Source organism: Trichechus manatus, unplaced genomic scaffold, assembly GCF_000243295.1.
Source record: "Trichechus manatus latirostris isolate Lorelei unplaced genomic scaffold, TriManLat1.0 scaffold00113, whole genome shotgun sequence".
Classification (NCBI taxonomy): domain Eukaryota; kingdom Metazoa; phylum Chordata; class Mammalia; order Sirenia; family Trichechidae; genus Trichechus; species Trichechus manatus.
Window position 1 is genome coordinate 6,032,419 of NW_004444049.1, and position 16,852 is coordinate 6,049,270.

Below are 16,852 nucleotides of genomic sequence, written 5' to 3' on the forward strand. Positions count from 1 at the left end.
CCACTTGGGTTTATGAGCAAACTAATGAGTTTTAAAATAATAAAATTTGGGATAGCGGTGTCTTAGGGTAGGTGACAGGGTGATGAGATGGGCAGGAGCAAGTAGGAAAACTTGGCAATGTGGCGAATGTTCTGTTTCTCAAGTTGGGTGTTTATTTTATTACTTAGCTCCACCACTTATGTATATTTGACATAAATTATTTGTACATATCAAATATTTCATAATTTGAAAAATGAACTCAACATGCTGCCCTTACCTAAACCCACTGTCTCCAGGATTCCCTACCTTTGAGAATAATTCTACCTTCCACTCAAAAGCCTGGGGCCACTCGACTCCTCCCTCCCCCTTCCCCCTGCATCCCGGCCCTCTGCATCCTCAGCGTCTCCACCTACCCTGCTGAGCCCAGAGCAGGCTGCCATTATCTCTCCCCTAGCTGCTGGTCAGCTGCCTGACCACTTCCTGCTCTGGTTCCGCTCCCCTCCCTTCTCCGGTCCATCTCTTGACTGTGGCCAGGGTGATCTCATCCAGTGCACATCTGCTCTGCTATCTGCTGCTTAAACCCCTCAGTGCCTTCCCACTGCCCCTAGCATGAACCCCAAAGCCTTGGAGATCTGCCCTGCTCTTCAGATTCTTAGCCTCGCTCTCCAAGCCCCAGTCACCTGGCTTCTCTGATGTTTCCTTAAATATACCCTAGCTGTTACGGATTGAGTGGTGCCCCGGTGCCACAGTGGTTAAGCTTTCAGCTGCTGACTATAAGGTGGGCAGTTTGAATCCACCAGCAGCTCCTTGGAAACCCTATGGGGGCAGATCTACTCTGTCCCATAAGGTCACTATGAGTCAGAATTCAGTCGATAGCAATGGGTTTGGTTTGTTTGATTTTTGGTTATGAATTCAATTGTGTCCCCAAAAAATATGTGTTGTAAATCCTAACCCCTATACCTGTGGTGGAGCCCTGGTGGCTTACTGGTTAAGAGCTCAGCTGCTCACAAAAGAGGTTAGCAGTTCGAATCTACCAGCTGCTCCTTGGAAACCCGATGGGGCAGTTCTACTCTGTCCTATGGGGTCACTATGAGTTGGAATTGACTCCACGGCAATGGATTTGGCTTGGTTTGGTTTTATACCTGTGGTTATAATCCCATTTGGAAATGGGTTTGCTTTGTTGTGTGAATGAGATGGTATTAGTGCCAGGTTGTGTTTTAAGTCAATCTGTTTTGAGATATATAAGAGCTTAAACAAGCAAGCAAGCAGAGATGGGGGAAGATAGATGCCAAGCCACTTGAAGATCTCTGAGGAAAAGAAGCTCAGAAAAGACAAGGACCTTTCCTGAGAGCCAACAGACACAAGGTCTTCCCCTAAAGTCACTGCCCTGGATTCAGACTTCTAGCCTCCTAAACACGAAAAAATAAATTTCTGTTTGTTAAAGCCACCCACTTGTGGTATTTCTGTTATAGCAGCACTGGGTAACTGAGACACCAACGTTTCAGGCTAAAGGATCCTCCCATCGATTCTTATTCCCTTCTCCCCTCTGCACCCCGCCTCCTCCTACTCTCTAGTCATCTTTTTTATTTCCTCTTAAAATCACTTCCTCATCACACTCGCCATTACTTTTTATTACTCATTACCAGGCATGGCCCTTGAAAACCTCCCTCCCTTATAATCGGCTGCACTCTCTATTCCCCTGACTTCCAGCGAGATGCAGAAGATCTCCAGAGAACTCCAAGGGCTCCTTGGGGATGGCAGAGCCACAAGATGGAAGGCGCCTGGGTCCCTGAACAACCAGGTGGAAGCCTACCCTCTCATTGCTTCTCTCTCTAGCAAATACACCTGTTGCTGCATAAAAATTATGCCAAAACTTTGTGGTTTAAATTAAAAACATTTATTATCTCACAGTTTCTGTAGGTCAGGAATTCCGGAGCAGCTTAGCTGGGTGGTTCTGATTCATAGTCTCTCATGAGGCTTGCAGTCGAGATGCTGGCCAAGACTACAGTCCTCTGAAGGCTTGATTTGAGCTAGAGGATCCCCTTCCCACATGGCTCACTCACGTGGCTGTTGGCTGGAGGCCTCAGTTCCTTCCCACATGGACCTATTCATAGGGCTGATTGAGTGTCCTCATAACATGGTGACTGGTTTCCCAAATGATGTGACAGAAAGCAAGCAGGAATCCAAAACACCCTTTATAACAAGGTCTCCAAGTCTCACACCATCCCTTTCTCTTTATTCTGCTCATTAGAAATGAGTCACTAAGTTCAGCCCACACACAAGGGAAGGGAACTAGGCTGCAATTTCTTCAAAGGAGGAGTATGAAGAATGTGTGGACTTACCTTAAATCCACCACCCCTGAAAAGCTCCATCCCTGGTTGAACCCTTCCACCTGCCTTCTTGATGCCGGCAGTGAGGAGAAAGGAGATCAGATAGCTCAAGGCCACAAACCTCCTTGGGCACTCATGCTCCCAGGCAATCCTAAGGCAGTTCTCTAGTACGGTCAGTTTCCACTTTCTGGGGTAATTATGTCACAGCTTCTCCTTGATCCTCACACCTCCAACACCCTTTCCCTCCCCTTTCCTGCTCCCCCGTATCTACCTGAATCCGCACCTGTACACACTTTCTCTGCCTTCCCTCCTGCTAGAATGGAAGAAATGCCTCTTCTCCTTCCAAAGATTCCGAGTCCTCCTTGTCTGCTCCGCCTCCTCCCCCCTTGATTTCTCAAAGTCATCACTTCTCTATGTGTTTCCTTGTTTAGTTGTTGTTATGTTGTTTTGGTGAAAACATACACAACAAAACATACACCACTTCAACAATTTTTACATGTATAGTTCATTGACAGTGGTTACGTTCTTCATGTGGGTTACTGTCTCACTCTCTCTGCCCCGATTGTTTCACCATGTTGACTTACGCTCGTTTAGTTTTTGTCTTTCACAGACTATAAGCTCCATGAGGGCAGGGATTTTTGTCTATTGCATTCACTGATGCATTCTGGTTTATGGTGGGCGCTCGATAAATTTTGTTGGATGAATAATCGACTGAGTGAATGGAAGGAGGGAAACTCCATTAATTCTAACAGAAAGGAAGAATAAGGAGGCAGGAGCAAGTGGGAGAGGTGGGAAGGAAGGCGTGTGCACTGAATTTCTCCCAGCGAGCAAGAAGGCTCATGAGGGCAGACCGTGTCATTTTGCTCACCACTGAGTTCTCAGCATCCAGCCCTATGCCTGGCACATAATCGAACGAACAAAAAAACCAAACTCGTTGCTGTTGAGTCAATTCCCACTCACAGTGACTCCATGTGTTACAGAGTAGAACTGAGCTCTATAGGGTTTTTTGGGCTGTAATCTTTATGGAAGCAGATCGCCAGGCCTTTGTTCTGAGGCAGATCTGGGTGGGTTGGAACTACCAACCTTTCAGTTAGTAGCCAAGTGCTTAACTGCTGACACCACCCAGGGACTCCTGGTACATAATAGGCCTTTTAAATGTGTGCCGTGGTGATACAGTGGTTAAAACGCTCAGCTGCAAACTGACAGGTCAGTGATTTGAACCTACCAGCTGCTCCAGCAGAGAAAAACGTGGCAGTCTGCTTACGTAAAGATGACTGCCCAAAAAAACCCTATAGAGCTCAGTTCTGCTCTGTAACTGCCTTGGAATCCCTATGGGGCAGGTCTACTCTGTCCTGTAGGGTCACTATGAGCGACAATTGGCTTGACGGCAACGGATTGTTGTTTGTTGTAAATGTGTGCTGACTGGCCGGGTAGCAGCTGATTCTCCAGGACCCCACCTTGTTACCCTCCAATGCCTTTCTTCCTCTGTACTTGGGTGATGAGGCTACAGTCATCTGTCAGCTTGACTGGGGCGGGAGGATCCCCTTCCTCACAGGGTGGCGCACTCACGTGGTTGTTGGCTGGAGGCCTCAGTCCTCACAACGTAGACCTGTCCATAGGACTGACTGAGTGTTCTCATGACTGGGGGCTGGCTTCCCCCTGAGCAGGTGATCCAAGAGAGAGCAGGAATTCAAAATGCCTTTTATAACTAGGCCTCACACCATTACTCATTCTTTAGAAGTGAGTCACTAAGTCCAGCCCACACACGAGGGGAGGGCTGGAGGGTCCAGCATCTATCTTGAACTTGCCCCTATATTTTATTTCCCTGTCACAGACCACCAGGCTGGCCTGAGTTAAAAGTCCTGATATGGCCCATCATCTGGCTGCCTGCTCCCTGCGGAGGAGAGAGACTTGGGCTGCCTGTCCCTGCCCTCTGAGGACACCCAGGCTTGATAACTGTCAGAGCATCAGTCAGCCAGGCTGCCTGAGGTGGCTGTTCCCTGGCTTCGCTCAGAAACTTCTGGGAATGACTCAGCCCCAGACATGTTTCCAGGGGAGGGAGTCCACCACAGCCCTGGGAGAGTTAGGTCTAGACGGTGGGGCCTGGGAGCTCACAGGCTAAATTCCTCAGCCTCTCTGAGTTTCTGTGTTCTCATCAATAAAATTGCGGGTTGTCCAGGGGAATGAGAAAATAGACATGTTGCACAGTGCAGGGGGTGTGAGCAGAGCTGTGGGACCGCACTGCCTGGGTTTGAATCCTGACTTTGTCTTTTCCTGTTAGCTGTGCAAACCTTGGGAAAGTTAATCTCTCTGTACCTCAGTTTTCTCACCTATGAACCCATTCCATTGCCGTTGAGTCAATTCCGACTCACAGCCACCCTACAGGACAGAGTAGAACTGCCCCATAGGGTTTCCAAGGAGTGACTGGTGGATTCAAACTGCTGACCTTTCGGTTAGCAGCTGAGTTCTTAACCACTACGACACCAGGGCTAATATTGTTACCTGGTGTCATGGATTGAATTATGTCCCCCCACAAACGCGTATCAACTTGACTGGGCCATGATTCCCAGTTTTGTGTGGTTGTCCTGCATTTTGTGATTGTAATTTTATGTTAAAGACCATTACAATCCCACCCTAACCCAGGTCACACCCCTGATCCAATGTAAAGGGAGTTTCCCTGGGGTGTGGCCTGCATCACCTTTTATCTCTTGTAAGAGATAAAAGGAAAGGGAAGCAAGTGGAGGATTGGGGACCTCATACCACCAAGAAAGCAGTGCCAGGAGCAGAGCACGTCCTTTGGACCTGGCGTCCCTGTGCGGAGAAGCTCCTAGTCCAGGGGAACACTGATGAGAAGGCCAACAGAGAGAGAAAGCCTTCCCCTGGAGCTGACGCCCTGAATTTGGACTTTCAGCCTACCTTACTGCGAAGAAATAAATTTCTCTTGGTTAAAGCCATCCACTTGTGGTGTTTCTGTTAGAGCAGCACTAGATGACTAAGACACCTTGCTCAGAAGATGAGGACTAAAATGGCGCCTGATATCCTGTACACACGGGACTTGCGATTGTTCTTATGATTTATAGCTCCTTAGTAGTCATTTTTGTTACTCTGAGCCCTGCCCTAGTGGAGGTCACAGACACAGATGTGATTACAATATAGGGTCATATGGGGCTGTACTCAGTCGGGTCAATCACTGTAGGCACCAAGAGGAGGGGAAGAGTCACCCAGCTTCCTGGCTGACCCTGGAAGGGTCTTTGGGTGTGCACTAAGGATTGTCCGGCAAACAGGAGAGGGGAAAGCATCTGCACAAATGGAGGAGCAAAGGCAAAGACAGCTAGGCTGAAGGGGCAGCAGAGTTTGGGAATGGGACAAGCTAAGTTTGGCTACAACATAAAATGCATGAGGCGGGTGGGGGAGGCAACCTGGAAGCAGATGATGCAGAGCCCTGAATGCTGGCTTAGAAAGTGTGGCCTTGATCAGAGCAGCAAGCAGAAGCTGGTGTGGCTCGCTTGGCATCTGTCGCAGCCTCCTCCCAGCTGCCTTCCTGGACTGCAGAGGCTGGAATGGCAAAAACCACGTGTTCCAGACGTGTGTTTGCTTCTGCCCACAGCTGCAATCATGTAAGACTTCAACTTGGAAGCGAGTTAAGCAGGGGCATAGAGGCAGTGTCCCTTGTCGAGACGTCCCTTCTGCTGAGGTGGTTCCAGCGGGTATGGTGTGGTTCTGAAACCAGCTGAGCCTACGAGGCTTCCAGGTCCCTGGAATGCAGTCGTCAGCTCACTTGAACAGCTGTGTAGGTACCACCTGTGACATGCCACCTCCAGTCAATCTGGCAGGGGCTCTGCCCAGGAAAATGCCTTATAGGAATCCCAGCAGAGACTGTCCCCTTATCCTCCAGGAAGCTGCTGGCCTCTGGGTCCTTGATTCTGCCAGATCCCCCATCGCAGGACTGCCAAGCCCAAGACTACCCCTCCATTCTTCCATCCATTCAACTATCCATCCATCCATTCACTTCTTCAACACTCACTGACTTCTTATTCTGTAGCAGCCCTGGCCCTGGTGCTGGAAACAGGGAGACTTATCAGACACAATGCCTACTGTTTTGGTTATCTATTGCTGTGAAACAAACCACCCTAAATCTTAGGAGCTTACAATAGCAATCATTTATTTCCTACCATTTTGCAATTTGGGCAAGGCTTTTTGGGGACAGCTTTTCTCCCCTCCACATGGCATCAGCTGGAGCAGTTCAACTGGGGCAGGACTAGCCACTTCCAAGGTGGCTCACTTATATGATTAGCAATTTGATGCTGGCTGTTGACTGGAGCCTTGATTCTCCTCTACGTGGGCATCCCCACAGAACTGCTTGGGCTTCCTCACAGCATGGTGGCTGGGTGCCAAGAGAAGGAAATGGAAACTACTCTGAAAGGGTAAGCCCAGAATTGGCACAACCTCACTTCCACTGTGTTCTGTTGGTTCAAAGCAAGTCATAGGTCAAGCCCTGAATCAAAGGGGAGGAGAAATAGACCCCACCTCTCTTTCAGGGGTACGATAAAGAACTTGTGGCCATCTATAACCTACAAATCTACCAAGGAGTGCACAGTCTTATGCTGCTTAGATTACATTAAATACTGAGATTGATCAATTGACTAATTGGTAGAAGAACTGCTTTGGTTTGAATGAGATTTACGGATTATTTTCCCATTCCTCTTGTTCTCATGAGGTGGTCTTTTCTGGAGTTAACTAACATGCCTGATATCCTGTACACATGGAATGTGTGATTGTTCTTACAATTTACAGAACCTAAGTAGTCATTGTTGTTACTCAGAGCCCCGCCCTGATGGAGTCACAGACACAGACGTGATTACAATATAGGGTCATATGGGGCTGTGTTCAGTCGGGTCAATCGCTGTAGGCACCAAGAAGAGGGGAAGAGTCACCCAGCTTCCTGCCGCACTTGCCCTCACTCTCTCCTCCCAAGGACAGGAATGACTTTTCTGGTTAGTGAGGTTGATAGAAGGAACTGAACATGCTCTGTGCAGCCCTTTCCTCTCTCTTCCTTCTTGGGATCTGCCTGCCCACAGCACACATGTATTCTGCTCTGCCTTTTGTCATGGATTAAGGGGATCGAAGGAGGAGAAACCCATGGGAACAGGCTGGTTAAGTCTGTCCAGCTTAGGATGGGTATAGACAGATCTAAAATGTCATTTTCCCAACAACCTGATTGGTAACAAAAGCAACATTTGATCTCTAGCCGATGTGTTTATTTCTCAGTCGGTTCTCAATTTGATCAGGGAGGGACTGAAAGAAATGAAAGAAGACCTAAATAAATGGAAGGACATCCCATGTTCATGGACTGGAAGACTTAATGTTGGCAATAGTCTTCAAACGGATCTACAAATTCATCACAACCCCTACCAAAACACTAGTTGGATTTTTTGCAGATATTGATGAGCTGATTCTAAAATTCATATTGAAATGCAAGAGATGTACTTCCAAACGTCAGCTAAGAAAATGGAGTGGATCACAACAGTCTGATCTGCAATCAATCATGGGGATGGTGCAGGGCTTAGCAGTGTTTCATTCTGTTGTGCGTGGGGTTACCAGAAGTCAGGGGCCAACCTGACGGCAGCTAACAACAAATATGAGTGGAATGGAGTGGATATAGGATTAGATGTACGTTCACTGGTTACGTATAAATTTCTGAAAAATTTGAAAATTTCACAGAGTGGAGGTTCCTTTCATAAGCAGAAAAAGAAATAAAGATTTAAAGATAAAGGTGCAGCAATTCCAGGTTTCCAGGTGCGTGCAGCAAGGTAAGCCTGAAGCATCACTGTGGAGGGCCTGCCAGTGGCATTCCACAGGACGGGCAGCCTCAGGTCAGATAGGGACATGGATCATCCTTAGGTTTACATCTTTCAGCTCATATACAGGAGTTTAAGTGGGAAAGACTCCCTAAAGGGGCAAGTCTAGGTCAGAATGTATATTTACTTAAAAAAGTTTTTTGGTGAACTTTATTGACATATGGTCAACATACAATAAAATTTATCAATAGTAAGCATACAATCGGGTGTGCTTTGACAAATGTGTATAGTCATGTAATTCCTATCACCATCATGATCTAGAACACTTCCATCACCCAAAAAACGTTTTCTCATGACACAGTGCAATCCATACTCTGCCTTACCCCCTGGCCCTGGCGATCATTTGAGATGGTCTTTATCACTACAGTCCTGCCTTTTCCAGAATCTCACTCAAGTGGAAGGTACTCTTTTGTGTCTGGCCTTTCTTTCAGTCTTCTCACAGAACTAGCTGTTGGTTTCATTGATTTTTCTCTATTTTTTGGGCGGGGGGAGGGGTCTACTTCATTGATTTCAACTTTGGTCTTTTGTTCTGCTTATTTTGGGTTTAATTTGCTCTTCTTTTTCTAGTTTCTAACAGGGTAAGTGCAGATCATTGATTTGAGACCTTTCTTCTTTTTTAATATAGGTGTTTAGTGCTACAGATTTTCCCTTGAGTACTGCTTTAGCAGTATTCCAGAAATTCTGACATACTGTGTTTTCATTTTTGTTCTGTTCAAAATACTTTCTAATTTCTCTTTTGGTTTTTTATTTGATCCATGAGTTATTTAAAACCAAACCAGTTGCCATTGAGTCAGTTCCAATTCATGGCGACTCCATGTATGCAGAGTAGAACTGTACTCCATGGAGTTTTCAAGGCTGTGACTTTTCAGAAGCAGATCGATGGGCCTTTCCTCCAAGGCACTTCTGGGTGGGTTTGAACCTTTCATTTGGTACTCAAGCACTTACCCATTTGCTTCACCCAGGGACTCCATGAGTTGTTTAGAAATATGTTATTTAGTTTCTGCCTTAGTTATCTAGTGCTGCTCCAACAGAAATACCACAAGTGGATGGCTTTAACAAAGAGAAATTGATTCTCTCTCAGTCCAGTAGGGTGCAAGTCCAAATTCAGGGTATCAGCTCCAGGGGACGGCTTTCTCTTCTCTGCCAGCTCTGGAGGAAGGTGCTTGTCATCAGTCTTCCCTTGGTCTGGGAGCATCTCAGCACAGGAACCTCAAGGTCCAAAGGACACGCTCTGCTCCCGGCACTGCTTGCTTGGTGGTATGAGGTTCCCATGTGTCTCTGCTCACTTCTCTTTTATATCTCAAAAGAGATTAGATTAAGACACTAATCTTGTAAACCTAATCAGTATAACCTAATCACAGTGATAGAATTTACAACACATAAGGAGATCACATATAACCTCATCATGGTGATAGAGTTCACAACACTTAAGGACATCACATCAGATTACACAATCATACAGTACTGCGATGACCCAGCCAAGCTGACAGATATTTTTTGGAGACACAATTCAATCCATGAGAGTTTCCAAATATTTTGAGATTTTTCCAGGGATTTTGTTGTTAGTCATTTGTAATTTAATTACATTGTGGTCAGAGAACATTTTTTATGACTTGAATTCTTTTAAATTTATTGAGTTTTGCTTTATATCCCAGCATATGGTCTATCTTGTAAATGTTCTGTATGCACTTAAGAAAAACACGTATTTTGCCATGTTTGGAGTGTCCTAGGAATGTCAATCAGGTCACAATGGCTGGTAGTGTTGCTCAAGCCTACTATTATTGTTAGTTGCCATCAAGTTGGCTCTGACTCATGGCGACTCCACATGTACAGAGTAGAACTGCTCCCAAGGGTTTTCAAGGCTATGATCCTTCAGATCACCAGGCCTGTCTCCCGAGGAGCCTCTGGCTGTATTCCAACTGCCAACCTTTAGGCTAGTAGTCAAGTGCTTAACCATTTGTGCCATCTAGGGAAGTCCCAAGTCTAGTATATCCTTGCTGATTTTCTACTTTCTTGTTCTATCAATCATTCAGAGTGGGATACTCAAATATTATTGCGGATTTGTCTATTTCTCCTTGCAGGTCTACCAGTTTTTGCTTCTTATAACTTGAAGCTCTGCTATTAGATGCATAAATATTTAGGATTATTATGTCCTCTTGACTAATTGAGCCCTTTATCATTATAAAGTGACCTTGTTTATCACTGGTGATATTCTATACTCTGAAATCTATTTTATCTGATATTAACATAGCCATTTCAGCTTTCTCTTGACTAGTGTTAGCAGGGTATATCTTTTCTGCCCTTTTGCTATTAATCTCTTTGTGTCTTAATATGTGAAGTGTGTTTCTTGTAGGAGACATAGTTGGGTCTTGTTTTTTTAAAACCCAGTCTGACAAACTCAGATCTTTAATTGGGTGTTTAGATCATTTACATTTAATGTGATTACTGATACGGTTAGATTTGAGTCTATCATCTTGCTATTTGTTTTCTGTCTCATCTGTTCTTTGTTCCCTTTTTCTTCCTTTTATGCCTTCGTTTGCATTAAATGAATTTTTTATGATTCCATTTTATCTTTTATTGGCTTATTACCTATAACTCTTGGTTTTGTTATTTTGGTGATTACTTTAGGATTTACAGCATACATCTTTAACTTATCACAGTCTACTTTCTGACAGTGTACCACTCCATATATTGTATAAGACTCTTACAGTATTGTACTTCTGTGTTTCAACAAACAGATGCAGTACTGGAAGTGCTCACTCATCTATGCCAAGAAATTTGGAAGACAGTCACCTGGCCAACCGACTGGAAGAGATACATATTTATGTCTATTCCAAAGAAAGATGATCCAACCGAGTGTGGAAATTATCAAATAATATCGTTAGTATCACACAAAAGTAAAATTTTGCTGAAGATAATTCAGAAGAGATTGCAGCAGCACATCAATAGAGAACTGCCAGAAATTCAAGCTGGATTCAGAAGAGGACGTGGAACAAGGGATATGATTGCTGACGTCAGATGGATCCTGGCTAAAAGCAGAGAATATCAGAAAGATGTTTACCTGTGTTTTATTGACTATGCAAAGACATTCGACTGTGTGGATCATAACAAATTACGGATAATACTGCAAAAAATGGGAACTCCAGAACACTTACATGCTCATGAGGAACCGATACTTAGACCAAGAGGCAGTCATCTGAACAGAGCAAGGGGATACTGCATGGTTTAAAATCAAGGAAGGTGTGGTCAGGGTTGCATTCTTTCACCATAGTTATTCCAACTATATGCTGAGCAAATAATCCAAGAAGCTGGACTATATGAAGAAGAACGGAACATCAGGATTGGTGGAAGACTCATTAACAACCTGTGTTATGCAAATGACACAACCTTGCTTGCTGAAAGTGAAGAGGACTTGAAGCTCTTACTGATGAAGATCAAAGACCACAGCCTTCAGTATGGATTACACCTCAACATAAAGAAAACAAAAATCCTCACAACTGGACCAATAAGCAACTTCATGATAAATGGAGAAAAGACTGACGTTGTTTAGAATTTCATTTTACTTAGATTCACAATCAACGCCCATGGAAGCAGCAGTCAGGAAATCAAATGACATGTTGCACTGGGCAAATCTGCTGCAAAAGATGTCTTTAAAGTGTTAAAAAGCAAAGATGTCACTTTGAGGACTAAGGTATACCTGACAAAGCCATGATGCTTTCAGTTACCTCATATGCATGTAAAAGCTGGACAGTGAATAAGGAAGACCAAAGAAGAATTGATGCCTTTGAATTATGGTGTTGATGACGAATATTGAATATACCGTGGACTGCCAGAAGAACGAACAAGTCTGTCTTGGAAGAAATACAGCCAGAATGCTCCTTGGAAGCAAGGATGGTGAGACTTCATCTCATGTACTTTGGACATGTTATAGGAGGGACCAGTCCCTGGAGAAGGACATCATGCTTGGTAGAGGGTCAGCGAAAAAGAGGAAGACCCTCGACGAGATGGATTGACACAGTGGCTGCAACGATGGGCTCAAGCATAACAGTGATTGTGAAGATAGCGCAGGACCAGGCAGTGTTTCATTCTGTTGTACAGTGTCGCTATGAGTTGGAACCAACTCGATGGCACCTAACAACAACGGCAACAAATCTTTGGCTAAAGCGTGAACCTCAGGGATGACTTCAATACTGAGTTAAAAGGGTGTCCAGGGGCTATACTCTCAGGGTTTCTCCAGTCTCTGTTGTACCAGTAAGTCTGGTCTTTGTTTGTGAGTTTGAATTTTGTTCTACGTTTTTCCCCAGCTGTGTCTGGGACCCTCTATTGTGATCCCTGTCAGAGCAATTGGTGGTGGTAGCCGGGCACCATCTAGTTGTGCTGGACAACAGTCTGATGGAGGCTGTTCGGTCATATTTCTTCAAATACTTTTTCTGACCTCTTCTCTCTCTCCTTTTCCTTCTGGAATCCCAATGTGAACACTATGTATTGCTCTACAACTCATTAATGTTCTATTCTCTTTTCCCAGTCTTTTCTGTTTCATTTTGGATACTTTTAAAAAAAAATTTTTTATTGTACTCTAGATGAAGGTCCACAGAACAAATAGTTTCCCATTACAACAGTCAGTACACATATTGTTTTATGACACCGGTTAACAACCCCACATGTCAACACTCTCCCCTCTTGACCTTGGAGGACCTTTTTTTTTTTTTTGGTGAAAATATACATAGCCAAAGTTACACCATTTCGAAAGTTTCTACATGTACAATTCAGTGACATCGATTACATTCTTCCAGCGGTGCTGCTATTCTCACTATCCTTTTCCAAATTATTCTATCACCTTTATCTTCAATTCACTTCCCCCTAGGCTTCCCATCAAACCTTTTGAGTTGCTGTTGTCAATTCGATCTCACATAGTTAATTCTTTCTTTTTTTGGTACCCTAGATGAAGGTTAACAGAATAGTTTGTCATTAAACAGTTAGTACACATATTGCCCCATGACAATGGTTAACAACTCCATGACATGTCAACACTGTCCCTTGTCAATCTTGGGTTCCCTATCACCGGCTTTCTTGTCCCCTCCTGCCTACTAGTCCTTGTCCCTGGACTGCTGTGCCTCATTAGTCCCGTTTGTTCCATGAGGCTGTCCAATCCCGGGCTGAACGGTGAACCTCACGAGTGAGTTCACCATTGAGCTTAAAGGGCGTCCGGGGGCCATACTCTCGGGGTCTCTCCAGTCTGTCAATCCAGTAAATCTGGTCTTTTTTGTGAGTTAAAATTTTGTTCTACATCCTTTTCCAGCTCTGTCCAGGACCGTCTGCTGTGATCCCGGTCAGAGCAGTCAGTGGTGGTAGCTGGGCACCATCTGGACTCAGTCTGGTGGAGGCCTTGGTAGCTGTGGTCCATTAGTCCTTTGGACTAATCTTTTCCTCGTATCCTGTTCTCTTCATTCTCCCTTGCTCCCGAAGGGGTGAGACCAGTAGAGTATCTTAGATGGCTGCTCACAGGCTTTTAAGACCCCAGACGCTACTCCCTCATTTTGGATAATTTTTAATTGCATCTTCAAATTCAAGTATCTTTATTTTTCTCTGATGTCTAATCTGCATTAATCTCATCCACTGTATTTTTCATCTCTGGTATTATAGTTCATCTCTAGAATTTTGATTTGAGTCTTTTTATATCTGTCTTAGTTATCTAGTGCTGCTATAACAGAAATAACACAAATGAATGGCTTTAACAAACAGAAATTTATTTTCTCACAGTTTAGGAGGCTAGAAGTCTGAATTCAGAGCACCAGCTCTAGGAGAAGGCTTTCTCTCTGTCAGCTCTGGAGGAAGATCCTGGTCTCCTCAAACTTCTGCTTCCTGGTTCCTTAGAGATCTCCACGGTGTCTTGCATCTTACCCCATCTCTCTTCTGCTGGCTTGTTTAATCTCTTTTACATCTCAAAAGAGATTGACTCAAGATACACCCTGCACTGATCCTGCCTCGTTAACATAACAAAGGCAGCCCATTCCCAAATGTGATTATAACCACAGGCATACCCGGTTGCTGTCCAGTGGATTCAACTCATAGCAACCCTATAGGACAGGGTAGAACTGTCCCATAGGGTTTCCAAGGAGTAGCTGGTGGATTCGAACTGCCAACCTTTTGATTAGCAGCTGAGCTCTTAACCACTGTGCCACCAGGACTCCAGCCACAGATTACAGGTTAGGATTTACAGCACATATTTTGGGGGATATAATTCAGTCCATAACAATCTCTTTTCTCTCATGTTTTCCTCATAGCTGTTTTAACATCTTTGTCTACTAATGCTATCGTCAGTGTCATTCTGTTTCTGCTGAATGATTCTTCTCCTAGATGTAGGTCATACTGTGCTGCCTGGTAATTTTATATTGTTGGGAAGCCTGAAGACCTGCTCTTGGAGCTCTGGATGTTAACATGTTTTGGGACAACAGAGAGGATGTCTTTTAGAAATATCCAGGGCCTGCTCTTCAGACAATTGAGCATGGCTGGATCCCATGGGCCCTGGACCAGGCACAGCTTCAGAGAGCAAAGCTAACCCAGACAGGTGGTCAGGGAGCCATGACCACAGCTGCTGGCCCATCCCAACATCCAGCTTTGGAGAAAGTAGCAGCTGCCACTTCTGAAAACCTGGGCTACAGAGAAGGCTAGACTTCTCAGTCAGAAACACAAGCCCTAGCTGCAGATTTCTTCAAAGGCCTGAAAGGGTCAGGTGAGAGAGAGACGGAGGTGGTGAATCTAATCGTTCATCAAATTTTGCTGGACACCACAATGGCATCAGGGTTGCAGGACTGTATCTCATATGGCCCATCCTCTAGGTGCTCTCACTCTGGCTGTAGTAGGCAGGCCCATAGAAAGAGAATTTTCACTAAAGAGCTCCTGCTATGATTTGGGAAATTCAGGGTGCATTAAAGGATGGAGGTGGAGCACTTACCTCACCCAGAAACTCATGGAGGACTCATATGAGGAGGTGGGGCCTAAACTGGATCCTCAGGGTAAGAATTAGGCAAACCAAGAAAGGTGAGCATTGCAATCCAGGGTGGCCAGGCACCAGGTGTAGGAAGGGGAGACTCAGGCCCCTGTCCTTGAGCAAGAAAGATTTACATCCACAGCCAATGTCAACACAGGACGCTAAATGCCATGATGGGAGAAGCACAGAGCACTGTGGGAACACACAGAAGAGGGCCCCACCCAGCCTGAGGAGTTAAGGAACGCCTCCTGTGATGATACTTAAGAGACATTCCTGGGAGAAGGAAAGGCCTATTCAAAAGGCGAAGGGCCTGTTTGGGGAGTGGAATGTATGGTACATCAAGGGCCCCCATAAGTAAGTCAATATGCCTGGAAGGCAGAGTGTGGAGAGGAGAGGCAAGATGTGAGCGGAGGTGTTCTGAGGTGTTTCTGGCCAGTGTGTGGATAATAAGCTGGGAGGAGAGAATAGCAAAGGAGAGCAGCTAGATGGCTATCACATTTGCCTAGGCATGAGATGATGGTGGTCTAGACTAGGATGGTGGCAGTGAGGATGGAAAGGAAGGGGTGAATTCTAGAGACAATCAGGAGGTAGACTCAATAGGACTTCATCTCTTGCCAAAGTACTGCAAGAGCCTCCAAAGTGGCTTCCTTGCACTCACCTTTGCCCCTACCCCGCTACATAGAATCTGGAATGATCCTCTTAAACCTAAGTCAGACTATGTTACACCTCTGCTCAACACCCTCCAATGGCATCTTGTGTCACTCAAAGTAAAATCCAAAGTCCCTGAAATGGCCAACATGGCCCTACACGATCTGGCCCTAGCCTCCTCTCCTACAATTCACACTCTTGTTTATTCTGCTCCAGCCACACTCACCTCCTCCAACAAACCAGGCCTTTTCCACCTATGTCTAGCTGCTCCCTCTTCTCCCAGACATCTGCTTGGCTCACACCCTCATCTTCTTCAAGTATTTGTTCAAATGTCACCTTCTCAATGAGGCATACCCAGGTTACCCTCATTGATATTACAACCTGTCTCATGCTACCACCCCACACTCCTGATCCCCTTTATTCTGCTCTACTTTTTCTCTATAGCCCTTATCACTTTCTAACATCATAGATAATTCACATATATTGTTCATTGTCCATCACACCTACTAAGATGAACACTCCACAAGGACAGAGATCTTTGTTTTGATCATTGACACATCCTAAGTTCCTAGAACAGGAGCCACCTTATAAATATTTGTAGAAGAGCTGAATGAATGATTTAATTACCAGTTTGGATGTGGAGGCAGATGGAGAGGGAGGCAGTGAACATGATGCCCAGGTTTCTGGAGCTAGGGTGGGGGTGGACAACTAGGGGTACTGGATTGTTTAGAAGCAGGAGCTAGCCCAGCTGGAGAGCAGACATGGGAGTCATCAGTATGGGGTGGGGAGAGTTCAGTCCACAGGACCAGAGGAGATCATGCAGGGAAAGTGAAGAGAAGGGGCCAAAGTGGACATCAGCATTTAAATAAAGGAATGGGCAGAGGAAGGGGACGGACAGTCAGAGAACAAAGAGAAAAAGCAAGGACATGTGGGGTTACAGGAGCTCAAGGAGGAGACTTTCAAGAAGAGGAGAGAGGCCGATGCAGGCAAGGACTGGAAGCTGACCATTGGATTTACTCACCAGAAAGTTATAAACGGCCTTATGG